At 36.6% G+C, this 15,574-nt stretch overlaps 1 pseudogene; it reads left to right on the forward strand.

Moving 5' to 3' along the window:
- The first annotated feature begins 14,411 nt into the window (after positions 1 to 14,411).
- LOC131617119 (acidic endochitinase-like) lies at positions 14,412 to 15,311 on the forward strand (annotated as a pseudogene).
- Positions 15,312 to 15,574: the final 263 nt, after the last annotated feature.

Genomic DNA, 15,574 nt, shown 5'->3' on the forward strand with positions numbered 1-15,574 from the left:
CTCACTTGGTAAGACAATTTGGCGTATGTTTCGACAAATTTTGGTTCATTGGAGTTGGAAAAGGACGAATTCACGCTGTCATGGTTTCCGGTATGTTTGATTGAGATCAAATGGTCTATATTATAAAATCAGTATTTTTTTTACTATTTTAAAAATTCAAAACTGTATTAAATTTGCGTTGTCCAATCTTAATCAAACGACTATAAATGTTGTGATTGCGTGGATATGATAAATACCGACTGCAGCAAATCCAATTTCATGTTTCTACTGCCTATGGGATCAAACAAACTTGAACCATTTTAGTTTGTATTTGTTTAAACATTTTTAATGGTTTATAATAAGGAAGTAATATAGTAACAGTTTTGGAATAGATAACAATGGTTTATTAATAGCATAACCTAACATATGACTTTGAATAACATCTTCATTTCATATAGAAATGAAGTGGAAAATCCAATTTCATTTTATTCTCAAAACTTGTAACTAGAAAGCATTTAGCCTAAGTCATAAGCAATTCTTTTTACTAATGTTGAAATTTAGTGCTAAGCTTACTAAAGAAATTGAAAATTTTAAAAAGAAACATCAAAGATTTTAAAAGTTATATTAAATTATTAAAAAATGAAATATTTGGAAATGAATTAACTGATTTTAGAAGGCAATTGTTAAAATGACAACCATTACATGCAAGTTAAATGCTTAAAAGTAATTTTTTCAAGGGATAATAGGTATTTATCCCCCTGTCATATAGCGAGATTCGATTTACCCCCCTATTAATATTTTTTTTTGGATTACCCCCCTGTATTTTTAGCGTACCCCCCTAAACATGTAAAAAACAGTGAAAAACCAGGGGGGTAAATCAAAAAAACAAGTTTACAGGGGGGGTCCTAGGGGGGTAAATCATAGAACTTTTCATATTTCAAGGGGGTAATCAAAAAAAAAAATTAATAGGGAGTAAATCGAATCTCGCCTATATGGAAGGGGGAAAATACCTATTATCCCTTTTTTCAATTTGAAGGTTGTTTATGATAAATCCATTATCATTCCCTATGATAGTCAAACGGCTATCCACATAGCCAAAAATTCAACGGCTATAACAAAAAAATTCAGTGCTCTACAAATAAGTTAAACACATTGAAAACATATTCAAGTTGACTTCCATTTTGACCAGAATGAAATTTTAAAACAATATTTTTCCGCTCTATGTTTTTACTACTATTCATCTCACGGATATTTTTACAAAAGCATTGAGGAAACCACAATTTGAATTTTCTCTTGGCATGCTGGGCATTTCAAATCTCCATTCTTATAATTTAGGCAAATCCAATTCTTTTTTCTAATATAGTTATTCACAGACTGCATTGTAATTAGCAGGATTGTCCAAAAATCCATGAAACTGAATCAAACCATAAAACCAAACTGAACTATCGTTAAATAAATTAACTATTTTCTTTAGTTAATGAACCAAATCATAATTTATGAAACAACTTAATAACCAAACTGAACCGTAATTAACCGAACTAAAACCAATAGAACCGAACTGTAATTGTTAATGATATGATATTATATATTGCGTCACTATATTGGTGATGTTATTGTTGTTAACAATAGTGAACATATTGTAACATAGAGAGGAAGAAAGACCTTTAAATTAGGGTTTCAATAGAATGGACAAAACCATCTGTAGAATAAGGGTCAACCAAAGTATAAATATTAAAAGTTGGGAAAGACCGAACTACCCTTATAAAGGTACAATAAAATAATAATATAATAATAATAATAACTAACATCTCCTCTCAAACTCAAGATGCATTCGCATAGAGCATCGAGAGTTTGTCCATTAAAAAACAAAAACGTTTAATGGAATGCGTCTTCGTAAACAAGTCAGCAATCTGTAAAGTGGATGAGGCAAACAGTAGAGTAATTGTCCCATGCTGAAGATGATGACAGGTGAAGTGACAATCAATCTCAATATGTTTTGTACGCTTATGAAATACTGAGTTGTGGGCAATTTGAGTGACACTTTTGTTATCACAATACATAGGTGTTGGTTCAAAAAGAATGACACCCATATGAGAAAGTAACCAACGCAACCAAACTATTTCAGTAGTGGTGGATGCCATAGCACGATACTCAGCTTCTGTAGAAGAACAAGAGATGATATCTTGTTTCTTACTCTTCCAAGAAATAAGAGAGTCTCTAAGTAAGATACAAAACCTTGTGGTAGACTTACGATCTGTGGAGTCTCCAACCCAATCAGCGTCAGAATAAGCACGTAGTTCTAAGGAGGAGGACTCTGAAACTAGGTTCCCCGAAGATAATGACATATGCAAAGAACAATTGCCCAATGCACCATAGTAGGGGACACAACAAACTGGCTAACAATATGAACATCATAAGCAATATCTAGTTTAGTAATCGTAAGGTGCACCAAGCTGCCAACTAAAGTACCATGTAATGTGGGATCTGGCAGAGGGACACCGTCAGAGGGAGCATATTTCACATTCAACTCAAGAGGATTATCTGCTACTCTAGTATCAGAAATGTGAGTATGTTCAAGAATGTTGCCAATGTACTTGGATTAAGAGAGAAGGTATCCTCTAAGAGAGTATGCAACTTCAATACCCAAGTAGTAGCGAAGAGTGCCTAAATCCTTCATCTCAAACTGTTTGGTTAACTGTAGCTTTAAATCATTAATTCCATCCATATTATCACCTATAATAATCATATCATCAACATATAATGAGATTAAAATACGACCATGATAAGTGGTCTTGACAAACAAAGAAAAATCATGATCACTAGAGTGAAAACCAATAGATGTAATAACTGTGGTAAACTTCTCAAACCAAGCTTGTGGAACTTGTTTCAAACCATATAATGCATGCTTCAACTTACATACTTCCCCTTGGTTATGAGAAACACCTTGTGGGGGTACCAAATAAACTTCTTCTTGAAGATCACCGTTTAGAAATGCATTTTTAACATTTATTTGAGAAATATGCCACTGAAGAACAGATGCAACTGTAATAAGAGTGCGAAATGTAGTCATCTTAGCCACATGAGCAAAAGTTTCTTCATAATCCATATCGTATTTTTGAGAGAATCCCTTAGCAACAAGCCGCGCTTTATAGCGCTCAAATGACCCATCGGACTTAGTTTTGATCTTGTATATCCAATGAGGTCCAATAGCACGTTTTCCAAGAGGAAGAGGTGCTAATTTCCATGTATCTGTTTTATGCAAAGCAGAAAGTTCTTCTGCCATAGCCTGTTGCCAAAGAGAATCAAGAATAGCCTCTTTATAGGAAAAGGGCTCATACAAAATGTGGATAGAGGTTAAAAAAGAAGCAAAAGAAGAAGAGTAAGTGGAATAGACAAAATCAGGAAATTGAGTAGACTTACGGTCATGAGAGGGATAACGCAGAGGAGAATGATCAACAGTCGTAAGAGGTTCTTGGGTAGTCGTGGGGACAAGAGGGATGTCAGTATATGGAGTATCAGTAATATCAGTCTTGCAATTCTCAAAACTACAATCACTAGAAATATTATCATTATGATGAAAAGGATCGATATGAGTGAGTTTTGAATGGTTAATTACATAAGAATCAGAAGAAATAGAGTAAAAAGGAATGTGTTCAAGGAAAACAACATGACGAGAAACATACAATTTCCTTGCACCAGGATCATAACAACGATAAACCTTTTGACCATCCCCATAACCAATAAAAATGTATATAGCAGAACGAGAAGATAACTTACTACGTTCTAATTAGGGGCGAAGAACAAAACAAGTAGAACCAAACACTTTTAAAGATGAATAATCATGGATAGAGTTATACATTTTTTCAAAGGGAGACAAACCTGATGTGACAGACAATAGGAATCTATTAATAACATGAACAACAATAGGAACTGCTTCCCCCCAAAATTCCCTAGGAACCGAAGCAGACAACAAAAAGGAGCGAGCTGTCTCAATAATGTGACTATGTTTCCTTTCAGCAACTCCATTCTGTTGAGGTGTATTAGTACAACATGTTTGATGAATTGTACCATCAAAAGCAAGCAATTCAGAAAATTTATTAGAGGTATATTCACCACCTAAATCACAATGGAAACACTTTATAACAACATTATGACGAGTCTTAACCATAGCACGAAACATACAATAAATGTCAAAAAAAATTGAAAGATTTTTCATAAGATAAACCCAACAATAACGAGTATAGTCATCAATAAACAAAACATAACATCTAGATCCACCCTTAGTAAGAAGCGGTGATGGACCCCATACATCCGAGTGAACTAAGTCAAAAGGTGTATATGAAATAGAAACACTTTTACTAAATGGTAAAGCTGAAAATTTAGCAAGTTTACAACCACAACAATCTGAGATATCACTGGTTTGTAACTTTCCTAAAGCTCCAGTAGAAGCCAAATACTTTAATCTAGAAGTAGAGACATGTCCAAGATGCTAATGCCATAAGTAAAAACTAGAAGGCGAAGAATTCAAACGAAAAGAGGATAATAAATCAGTTGTGGAAGTAGAGGTTGAGGTTGCAGTATCTGGAACTCTCAACTCATCCAAAGCATAAAGTCTCCCTTGTCTACGGCATGTCCCAATCAGCCTCCCGGAATAAGGATCCTACACATAACAAGAAGTGGAAGAAAACATAACTGAATAACCAGAATCACACAATTGACTAATAGAAGCAAGACTTAAAGTCAGGTTAAGAATATAATAAACATCAGAAAATGACAAATTAGGTGAGGAGATAGAACCAATGCCTACTAATGGCATATGAGTGCCATCAGCAGTCGTAACCGACATATATGGTGTAGCATTCAAAGACACAAATGATTTAGCATCATATGACATATGGTGCGATGCTCTAGAGTCTAGAATCTAAATGGAAGAAGATATACCAGAAAAAACTAGAAGAGTTCAAACCTTTAGTAGATGAGGAAGACATGGCACGTGACTGAGTGGAAAAAAGCTTTTGAACATGCTCTGAAAAATTAGGTATTTGAGAAGTAATCTCATATGGATATGCATGATCAGAACCAAAACCAGAACCAATGGTAGTAGGAGTAGCAGCAGCAACTTTGGAAGATGGACTCTTGAAAATTTTTCTTATTTGCTTTCAACAATCTGAGACATTGTGCTTTCCAATGACCTTTCTCCTTACAAAAAGCACATTCATCACTAAGCCCAACCCTACCTTGAGGTTTTATATTGTGAAATGGAGCAGCAAAAACAAACGGAGGAGTGGATAGAACTCCTTTTTCCTGGAATCAAATTTGAGTGGGACTTGACTCTAATTTCTTCTTCCAACAATTCATTAAAAACTGAATCAACACTAGGGAGAAGATTACGATGCAGAATACCCCCACGAAGTCCCTCAAAATCGTCCCTAAGTGCCATCAGAAATTGAACCAAACATTGCTCTTCTCTTTGATTAGTGTATGCTTTGACAACTTTCAACTCAGTCGATTCCATAAGAGTCAATTGATCCCACAAATTATTCATAGCTGAATAGAATTCCTGAATGGTCATATTATTCTGTTTGAGAGCTCTAATATCACTCTCCAGCTGGTACCGTTTTGCAAAGTTAGATTGAGCATACAAACGTTTCAAATGATCCCAAATCTCCTTAGCAGTATCATATTTTGCTAGTTGCACACCTATTAACTAAGAAACATAATTGTTGATCCAAGTAAGTATCTTAGAATTACTAACATCCCATGTTTCCAACTCTTTTGCATATTTTGCTTCATCCTTTTTATCTGTAGGTTTAACGGAGGTTCCATAAACATATTTCCACATCCTTTTTCCTTTTTAAATTTTTTTCATTATGTAATTCCAATAAGAGTAATTTTTTCGATTGAGTTGTACACTAACAGACGGAAGGAAATCATCTTTATCAAAACTCATTGTAATCAAATCACAATTGAGCAAAGTAACAAATAAATTGTCACTCATATTCAATCAATGATGTAAATTCAATTTTATAATTAGCAATGTAACATCTCTCTCGAAATGCAACAAGTGGCGTGGTGGTATTGGAATATAATGAGACAAATCATTTGTGGTCGAAAGTATGGAATAAGGCGATACCTTTAAAAGTGTCATGCTTGGTATGGAGATTGCTTCAAAATAGAATACCGACAAAAGTTAATTTAGTTAAGAGGGGTATTAGATCAAGACCAAATAGATTGCATCGGAGGGTGCGGGAGGGAGGAGTCGGTCTCTCACTTATTTTTTGAGTGCCCATTTTTTGCAGGTGTTTGGAGTGTTATTTGCAAGTGGTTAGGAGTGAAGGCAGTTCTACACAATGAGGGGTGGCAGCATCTGAAATATTTTGAGAATTTATTGGGCAATGTTAGGTCGCGAACCTTGAAAATGTTTGTAATATGGTGCGCCGCAGTGTGGAGTATTTGGAAGCGCAGGAACGATAGCATTTTTCGCAACAAGGAAATTCGTATAAACAAAATTATAGGAGAGGCAAAAATTTCGGCGTGGAAGTGGCTCAGAATAAAAGCAAATCTAATTTCGGATGATTTAGCTTTGTGGTGCACGAATCCCTTAACCTGTCTAGGTGTCCGGTGAATAAATATTTTGTTCGGCACTGTGTTGGTTGTTGTCTTCGTCTTTGATGGCTGGTTGTATTGTAGATTTTGTTTACTAGAGATTGGCGATTGCAGCTGAATAGGACGTCTTGTGTTCAATTAGTTCTTGATTCGGAATTTTCGTCTTCAAATTGCTCAGCCTGTGCAGTTCGAACATGATAGGCTTTGGCGGAGTGGTGCGATTGAGGGGCTACTTCTCTTGGATTCCCACATGTGGAGTAGGTTGGGCTTAACGTGTTTTTCAATAGAAAAAGAAGACTTTTGATGTGAGCCCTTGAGGAATGCTATGCCATGCTTCTGTTGCCGTTAATATGCAGTATTTACTAATCCATAATTCATGTATCGTTTGAAAGTAACTATCATTCTTCATTTATGTTCTGGTGTTTTATGTTCTGGTGTATTATGTTCTGGTGTGCTTATGATCTTGTGTTTTTTAGACTGGGCATGTATCATAAGTTTATGTTTCTTGGGCATTGCTTATGCCTATTATTAATAAATTTCATTTTGGCTTTTCCAAAAAAAAATTGTGTCGCACAAGAATCTGGTTCAAGTGGAAAACCAATTAACTGTATATACCTTTTAGCTACCATGGAAACTCCCCTGACGTCATCAAAACATGAACATTTTTTTTTAGCAAAACAAAATTAACTCATATCATTAGCAAGCAAATGTTCAATACAAGGAGGACTCATATTAAAGAAACTACGCCTAGTCCAAGAATCGGCCGCCCTAGCTAAAGCGTGAGCCACCGAATTCGCTTGGCGTTTAACAAACTTGACCTCAAAGTTGGGAAAATGTAACAACAAACTGCGAATAGCTGAAATAATAGAACTAAATTCGGAAAAACCATTAAAATCCGACCGAATGGCTTGAGTCGTAACTTGAGAATCACTCTCGAAGATGACATTCACCAGATGCAAGTCAATAGCACTAAGAATGGCTTCTTTGAGGGCCAAAGCTTCCGCTTCCAAAATAGGGTAGGAACCAAAATCCCAAGCAGCCCCACCATAGATAAAAACCCCCATATTATTACGGAAACACCAGCCCCTATTCGTAGTTCCCCGTCTAGTATTAAAACCTGCGTCAACATTGCATTTTAGGCTACCCTCCATAGGCGGGCTCCAACTCAGAGAGTGTGAATGCTCATGTTCCCGGGAAGTATTTTCCTGCGCTACAAACCACTCTTGCCAACTACAAAAAGCATGCAAACCAAGCTTAGAACAATCCTCACTCTCATTATTCCAAATCATATTATTGCGGTTACGCCATAAAATATCAATCATAACCGCAAATCTCCCCGCCAGCATACTATCCTCCCGTCCACAGATATCCATAATCAAAGAAAAGATATCATCATGATAATTAATAATACGGGGAGCAATAATATTAGACAAACCTGTCGTATGCCAACACTGATTAGTAACCGAACATCCGAAGAAGACATGCCACGAGTCCTCCACTTGATAATGACAAAAGGGACATGTGGCCGGACAAGGAACGTGATACTGAATTAACCTTCTTCTAGTGGGGAGACAATCTCTACAAATTCTCCAAATGAGATGCTTAACTCTAGGAGGTGCCTTAATGTTCCATAAATTAGTCCAGGCACCTTCAACACGATTGAAACCTCGGGCACCAAACTCCTTTATCCACAATCTATATCCCGACCGCACACTGTAACAACCATCTTTCTCCGCTTTCCAAATCCATTTGTCTTCCACAACATCCTCCACTAACGGAGTTCGGAGAATATCCTCCGCAGTCCCACCATCAAACACATTCGAGATAAGCTGACCATTCCAATATTTACCAGTTGGTAACATGAGATCTGATGCCGCCATATTATACACATTTTGTTGCTGGGGCCCTCCCACCATTCCTTCGTTCCTCCCTCGGATCCACGGTGCCCCCATAACTGGAATGTTCCTCCCATCACCAATACTCCACCTACATCCAAGAGTTAACAGATCCCTAGCTTGCCAAATGCTCCTCCACACAAAACTAGGATTAGACCCGATAGGAGCATCCAAGAAAGCCGAATGAGGAAAATACCGAGCTTTATAAATTCTTGAGACTAGAGAATGCGGATTAGACAAGAAATGCCACCCTCTCTTTGCCACCATAGCAAGATTAAAAGTTCTAAGGTCCCGAAAGCCTATACCTCCCTCCTCCTTTGATCCCGTCAAATTCCCCCACTTCATCCAACGGATACCATTTTGATTACTATCACCACCCCACCAAAAAGAATTAAGCATTTTCTCAATGTCACTCACCATTCCTTCAAGAAGAATAAAAAGACTCATGATGTAAGACGGGATGGCTTGAAGTACCGATTTTATCATAACTTCTTTTCCAGCTTTAGAGATCGGTCTCCCCCTCCACGAATTAATCTTCTTCCAAATTCGATCCTTCACATAACCAAACGCAGCCTTCTTACTACGTCATATAAGAGACGGAAGACCCAGATAGGTGCCCATGCCAAGAACATCACGAACCCCCATAATGTTGGCCAGATCCTCCTGAGCAGATAAACTGATATTCCTACTGAAGAAAACCTCAGATTTAGAGAGATTTATATCCTGCCCGGAAGCAGCAGCATACAAATTTAGGATCTCCATGATATTATGAACTTCAGTGATATTAGCCCTGCAAAACAGAAAACAATCGTCAGCAAAAAGCAAATGAGACACACTAGGTGCTCCTCTGCAAATCTGAACTCCATGGATATCCCCACGAGCGACAGCTCCTCTAATAAGTGCCGATAAACCTTCCGTGATAAGAATAAAAAGGTAAGGGGAAAGGGGATCCCCTTGCCTTAACCCTCTTCCTGGCTGAATAGGACCAACACTATCTGCATTCACAAGCACCGAATAATTCACTGACGTGACACACATCATCATCAAACGAACCCAATTCTCCGCAAAACCCAAACGATACAACATACCGCGTAGAAAACCCCAGTCGACACGGTCATAAGCTTTACTGATATCAATCTTTAGGGCCAGTTGAGCATTATTCCCCGTAGTCCGACGCTTAAGCGCATGAATAACTTCAAACGCAATCATGGCATTATCAAGGATGGATCTCCCCTCCACAAAGGCAGATTGTTCCTCCCCAATACACTTAGATAAACACTTCTTCAATCGATTAGCAAGAAGTTTAGAAACAACTTTATAGACCACATTGCACAATGAGATTGGGCGCAAATCCTTCATGCTCTTCGGGTTACCGCATTTAGGGATAAGGCAAATATTTGTTTCATTAAGCTTCTCTGGAAAGAAACCTCTAGTCAACCAAAACTTAGCTTCGCGAAAAATATCATCTCCACAAGTATCCCAGAAATTTTGATAAAAAGCCGGATTAAACCCATCTGGCCCCGGAGACTTATCAGGGTGCATTTGCATAACAGCATGATAAACCTCCTCCTTCAGTATAGGAGCTAGGAGGAAGTCATTATCACTGGCAGAAATAACAGTAGGAATCAAATCCAAGACCGGCTCATACACACCTACTGTAGCAACAAATAACGAATCGAAATACCGCTTCGCAATACCACATAAACCATCCTGATCCCGGACCTCTTCTCCCCCACCTTCTGTAAGATTCTTTATACGCTGAAAATTACGGCGTACTGTTGCGGACCGGTGGAAGAATTTTGTATTAAGACCCCCCTCCCGCAGCCAATGTGTCTTCCCCCTCTGCCGCAGTATGTATTTTCCCGGATAAGTATATTGTTGTAATCATTATGAGCCTCCATATAATACCCAACAGCCACCGGGTCTTTATCTCCTCGAAAACGATCCAAGATACCTTCCAGACGGTCTTTCTCCTCCCTGTTATGTCTCAACCGCTGCCTATTCCATCTTTCAAGTTCACCAGCACACTCAGTAAGTTTCATAACAACAGTATGTTGGTTCTCAGTACCCCAACTATCACGCACCACCTCCTTAACACCTTCTTCCTTTAACCACCAATTTTCGAACCTGAAAGTTCTACGATTACGACACCTTTGCCACAGATCACAATTGAGTAAGATGGGACTGTGATCCGAGTGCGTAGCAATAAGATTTTGAAGCTTTGCGGAAGGAAATAATTGCAGCCACGACGAAACGACAAGGGCCCTGTCTAACCGTTCCTTAATCATGTGCGGCGCACCGCGACTTTTTGTCCATGTGAAAGGATGTCCCTCCAACGGGATATCAGTAAGGTCACAATCTCCTACAACCTCTTGAAAACCTGTGCACATCCAACTGGGGTGAGGATGCAAACCTTGCTTATCATTTTGAGACAACAAGTCGTTAAAGTCACCCAAAATGCACCATGGCAGCTGCGACATCCCATGTAACTCCCTAATCATACTCCACGCCATCCTTCGTTTACTACGTTCCGGGAACCCGTAATAGCATGTAAGCCTCCATTCTCCCCTCACATCATCTTGCACCAACAAATTAATAAAGTTTCTGCTGAAATTTAAAACACTACACTTCATACTATTATTCCACAAAACAGCAATTCCGCCGCTCCTTCCCACCACATCCACCGCTAAACAAGATTCATATTTTAACGAAACACGAATGCGTTCCAATTTACGAGAGTCAGCTAAAGTTTCAGAGAGAAAAATAATGTCCGGTCTGTGACGATGAGCCAAAGTACGTAAGTTCGGAATTGCTCTCGGGTTGCTCACACCCCGGCAATTCCAGCTGAGTATCTTCATTAGTCCCGACAGTCCTGGCTGCCAGGACTTGCCGATAAAAAATGCTGGACCTCCTTGTTCAAGTCTTCCACCTCACCACCATTCATCTCTCTTCTCCTCTTCTTTTCTGTTGGCACACCATCAGAGGGCGCACCCTGGGTCTTAGGAGGAAGGCTGCTATCCGTGCATGGGTTGAAAGGAAGGTTGGGAGGGATAATGGTTTTGGACGTGAGATTGCTGAGGCTACTGGATTTACGTGGCTTGGTAATTTGGCTTCTGGTTTGGGATAGCTTGGTTTTAAACTTAACAGGTTTTGGGTTGAGAGAGGAAAAAAGCAAGTTTGTCTCTTGCTGCAAGTTTGGTGTGGGACCGTGATTGGATAAATCATGTTTGGATGGGGAAGTACTATTAGCAACAACACTAGTAGGCAACAACAGAGTTCTCGCGGGTTCAGTATTATTGGTAAAAGGCGTTTTTGAAATAAAAGGGCTAGTGGACAAACGGTCTAAGGTACTAAAAGTTGAGTTGTGTGGGCCAGGTTGGACAAACATGACTTCATGGGAATTATTATTGGCTGAAGAGATAAGATTTGTGTGAGATTGTAACGTGGGGGACCACAAGACAGGTGGGGTCAGGACCGAAAGATTTGATTGGGAGGTTATCAAGGAATTGTCGGGGACATGTTCAGGTAAGCAATGACTGTGGTTTGAATGCACCATAATTTCCTTCCTGACAGAATTAATGAGCAATGATTGGCACGGATTCACATTAAGTGCTGATGGCAAGACGTTGCATGAGGGTGGGGCCCCCGAACCACACGCAACACTTCCACTCTCTCCTTCAGGTGAGTGTATCTCACGCGCCATATCACAGCCAGGTGCCCCTACAGGATGAACAGCCTCCACGCCCTCTTCCTTTAGCCACCGCGAGGACCCACCAACAAACCTTCTGTTAAAAACGCACCTCTGAGTTCAATATAAATTTAGCAACGTAAAAAAAACCGTCAAACACCAATGAATCAAACATTAAACAAGAGATCACATATAACAAATAAAAACTCTTAGGTTTTATTGAGATGATATCCCCTTATTAATTATTCCCTCCGTTTTTATTATGAGACGTTTTAGATTTTTGACACAGATTAAAAAAAAATTGTTATATGAAAATGAGAAATTATGAAGGTTTTTATAAAATTATCCTTCATTAATGACATGTGAAAAATAAATTTATATAATTGAAAGGAGAGAGAATAATAAATATTTAAGAATATAATAGGAAAAATAACATTAATTATTCATTGGAATTGTAAAGCAACTTATATTTAAATATAATTTTTTCCAAAACGACTTATAATAGAAAACGAAGGGAGTTGTTGACAGTGTAAAACTATTTTATATTAATGCATTTCCTTTTTTCTCTTTAAATTATAAAAATTATTTAAATAAAAAAATTAAAATTTATTTAACAGTTAATAAATAAATTTAAATTCTAAATTTTGCATGTTAGTCATTTTGAAATAATAGAGTATAAATTATTTATTTTAATTTAAGTATGATTTTTTTTCAAATTTTTATTTAAAAATAATTTTGATAATTAATTATAATTGTGTATAAGTTTTTAAAATAATATTTATTGTAAAAATAAAATAACTGTTTTAATTAATATTTAATTATCATTTAATTATATAATTTTATAATCAATTATATAAAAAACATGCTTATAGAAAAATGCTAAAATTAAAAGTCTAAAATAATTTATTATTTAAAAAATTAAAAAATATAATAGTCCAATTCATCTAAAATGATTTTTTTTTTTTTAAATTATTCACTAAGGTATAGTTCAGAATTCAAATTAATATTGTTCAGAATTTAAAATCAGGATACCGAATCAATAGTTTGGTTCAATTCAATTATGAACAAATTAAAACGGTTTAATTCAATTTGAATAAATTTTTATAATAGTTTGGTTTAGTTCAATTCGATTCAATTGTTTTACAAAACTGTTCGTTGAATAACCTTAGTAATTAAGCTCATGTATATAATAGTAATAATTGTAATAACATAAGCACAATTTTAAGAGGAATCATAGGTGCCATTCTTGTATATAAACTATAGTGACAACTTGAACCGATTTTTAAGAAACTATCAAAATGGCCTTAAAGTTGGGAGCAAAGAGCCTATAAAGTCTAGCTACATACTTGTTAAGGATATTATTGATAGAAAAACCAATTGTTAGAAGTGCCGTACTAAGCTAAATTAAACTATTGGAGATTAGAAATAATAGTTTTATTTTTTACCTGATGGAGTTAAGATAATTAACAGAAGCTTGTTAGACATGGAAACATAGTTTTAAATTGTTGTTACAGTTATATGCAATTTAAAACTCTAAATTGTTTGGAATATTACAATTCTTTATATTGTTGCAATTGTGATCATCTAAAAACTCTAAATTGTTACAATTTTAAATTATTTTGAAATAGTATTTGAATGAGATGGTAAATAGATGGTAAGAGTTTCTCTTTTATTAACTAGAAATTTAATTTTAAGGTTGAATCTGGTCTTCAACCTACAATAATATCATATCTATCGAGAGAGTTTTGTCGTTTATTGTGAACCTTCAGAGAGATAGTCACTGCAGTAGCGTAAAAAAAAAAAACTGATTTATAAAAAAATTTGGTCTAATCTAAAACTAAACTAAACTGAGTATTTAATAGAGTAGTTAATATATGATAACCCTTTTTGCATGTTTCAAAAAAGTCTAAAACTTACAACTATATATCAAATAAAAAAGTCCAAGATATCATTAAGCTTTCATATAAGAACAAAAAAATTACTTTGACATCTCTTTTGTCTAGTTTATGAGAGAAACAATTATGTCTAGCTAGTTTGGCACTCTTTTTCATTAGACCCCTATTTTAAATCTATCATATATGTGATCAAAAAAAAATTCCAACGTATCGGTAATGGCACTCTTTTTCATCATACTTCTATTTTAAAGTTTTGAAGAGGTTGGAACAAATGAACTTTATAAAAACCATTCTTCACCAACACTTCTTTGCATATATAGAACCACCCTAACATTAATTCCTTCCGCAATGGAACTAAAATCATCAATTTCAGTCTTAACCCTCTCCTTACTCTTGTTAGCTCTAGCAAATTCTTCAAAGGCTGGCAATATTGTTATCTACTGGGGCCAAAATGGTAATGAAGGCACCTTAGCCGAAACTTGTGCCACAAGCAACTATAAATACGTGATCTTAGCCTTCTTACCAACCTTTGTCTTACCAACCCAAACTCCAATGATTAACTTAGCAGGTCATTGTGTTCCACAAAGTACCAATAGTTGCATTGCCTTATCCTCGGACATCAAATTCTGTCAATCTAAAGGAATCAAAGTATTGTTGTCTTTAAGAGGAGACAAAGGTAGCTACCCACTTGAATCCACACAAGATGCAAGCCTTGTAGCAACTTACCTTTGGAACAACTACTTAAACGGAAACTAATCTTCTCGTCCTCTTGGTCCCGCTGTTCTTGATGGCATCGACTTTGACATCGAAGGAGGATCGTCAAACCAACATTGGAGTGATCTTGCCAGGTTCCTTAAAGGGTATAATAGGAAAAAAGTTTATATAACCGCAGCTCCTCAGTGTCCGTTTCCTGATGCTTGGTTAGGAAATGCTCTTACATCAGGACTTTTTGATTATGTTTGGGTACAATTCTATAATAATCCTTCTTGTCAATACAATTTTGGCGAAATTAGCAACTTCGAAGATTCATGGAAGAAGTGGACATTAGATATACCGGTAAAGAAAATATTTTTGGGGTTACCGGCTTCTATAGATGCGGCAGGGAGTGGATTTATACCTGTTGATAATCTTACTTCAATTGTGCTGCCAGCTATTAAAGGTTCGGCTAAATATGGGGGTGTGATGTTGTGGTCTAGGTACTATGATGTTCTAAGTGGTTATAGTTCTTCTATTAAAAACTATGTTTGAAATCTATTTGCTTGAACATGTTTGTGAATGTAAATTATATATGTATAATTTAGTGGAAGATTTTAAATTGTGAATGTGTTCATGGATCGATGTAGTTATGATTGCCACGTTAACATTGCGGTTGCTGCAATACATATTACAGTGTTGCAAATGCATTGTGTGTTATGTGCTTCTTAAGAAACATGATCTTACCTAGGCGCAAATGTGCTTCAACAAGTTTTTTCCACTGAAAATTAAACGACGTGGAGTTTGTTTTAAAAAGG

This window comes from Vicia villosa, linkage group LG7, assembly GCF_029867415.1.
Source record: "Vicia villosa cultivar HV-30 ecotype Madison, WI linkage group LG7, Vvil1.0, whole genome shotgun sequence".
Lineage (NCBI taxonomy): Eukaryota > Viridiplantae > Streptophyta > Magnoliopsida > Fabales > Fabaceae > Vicia > Vicia villosa.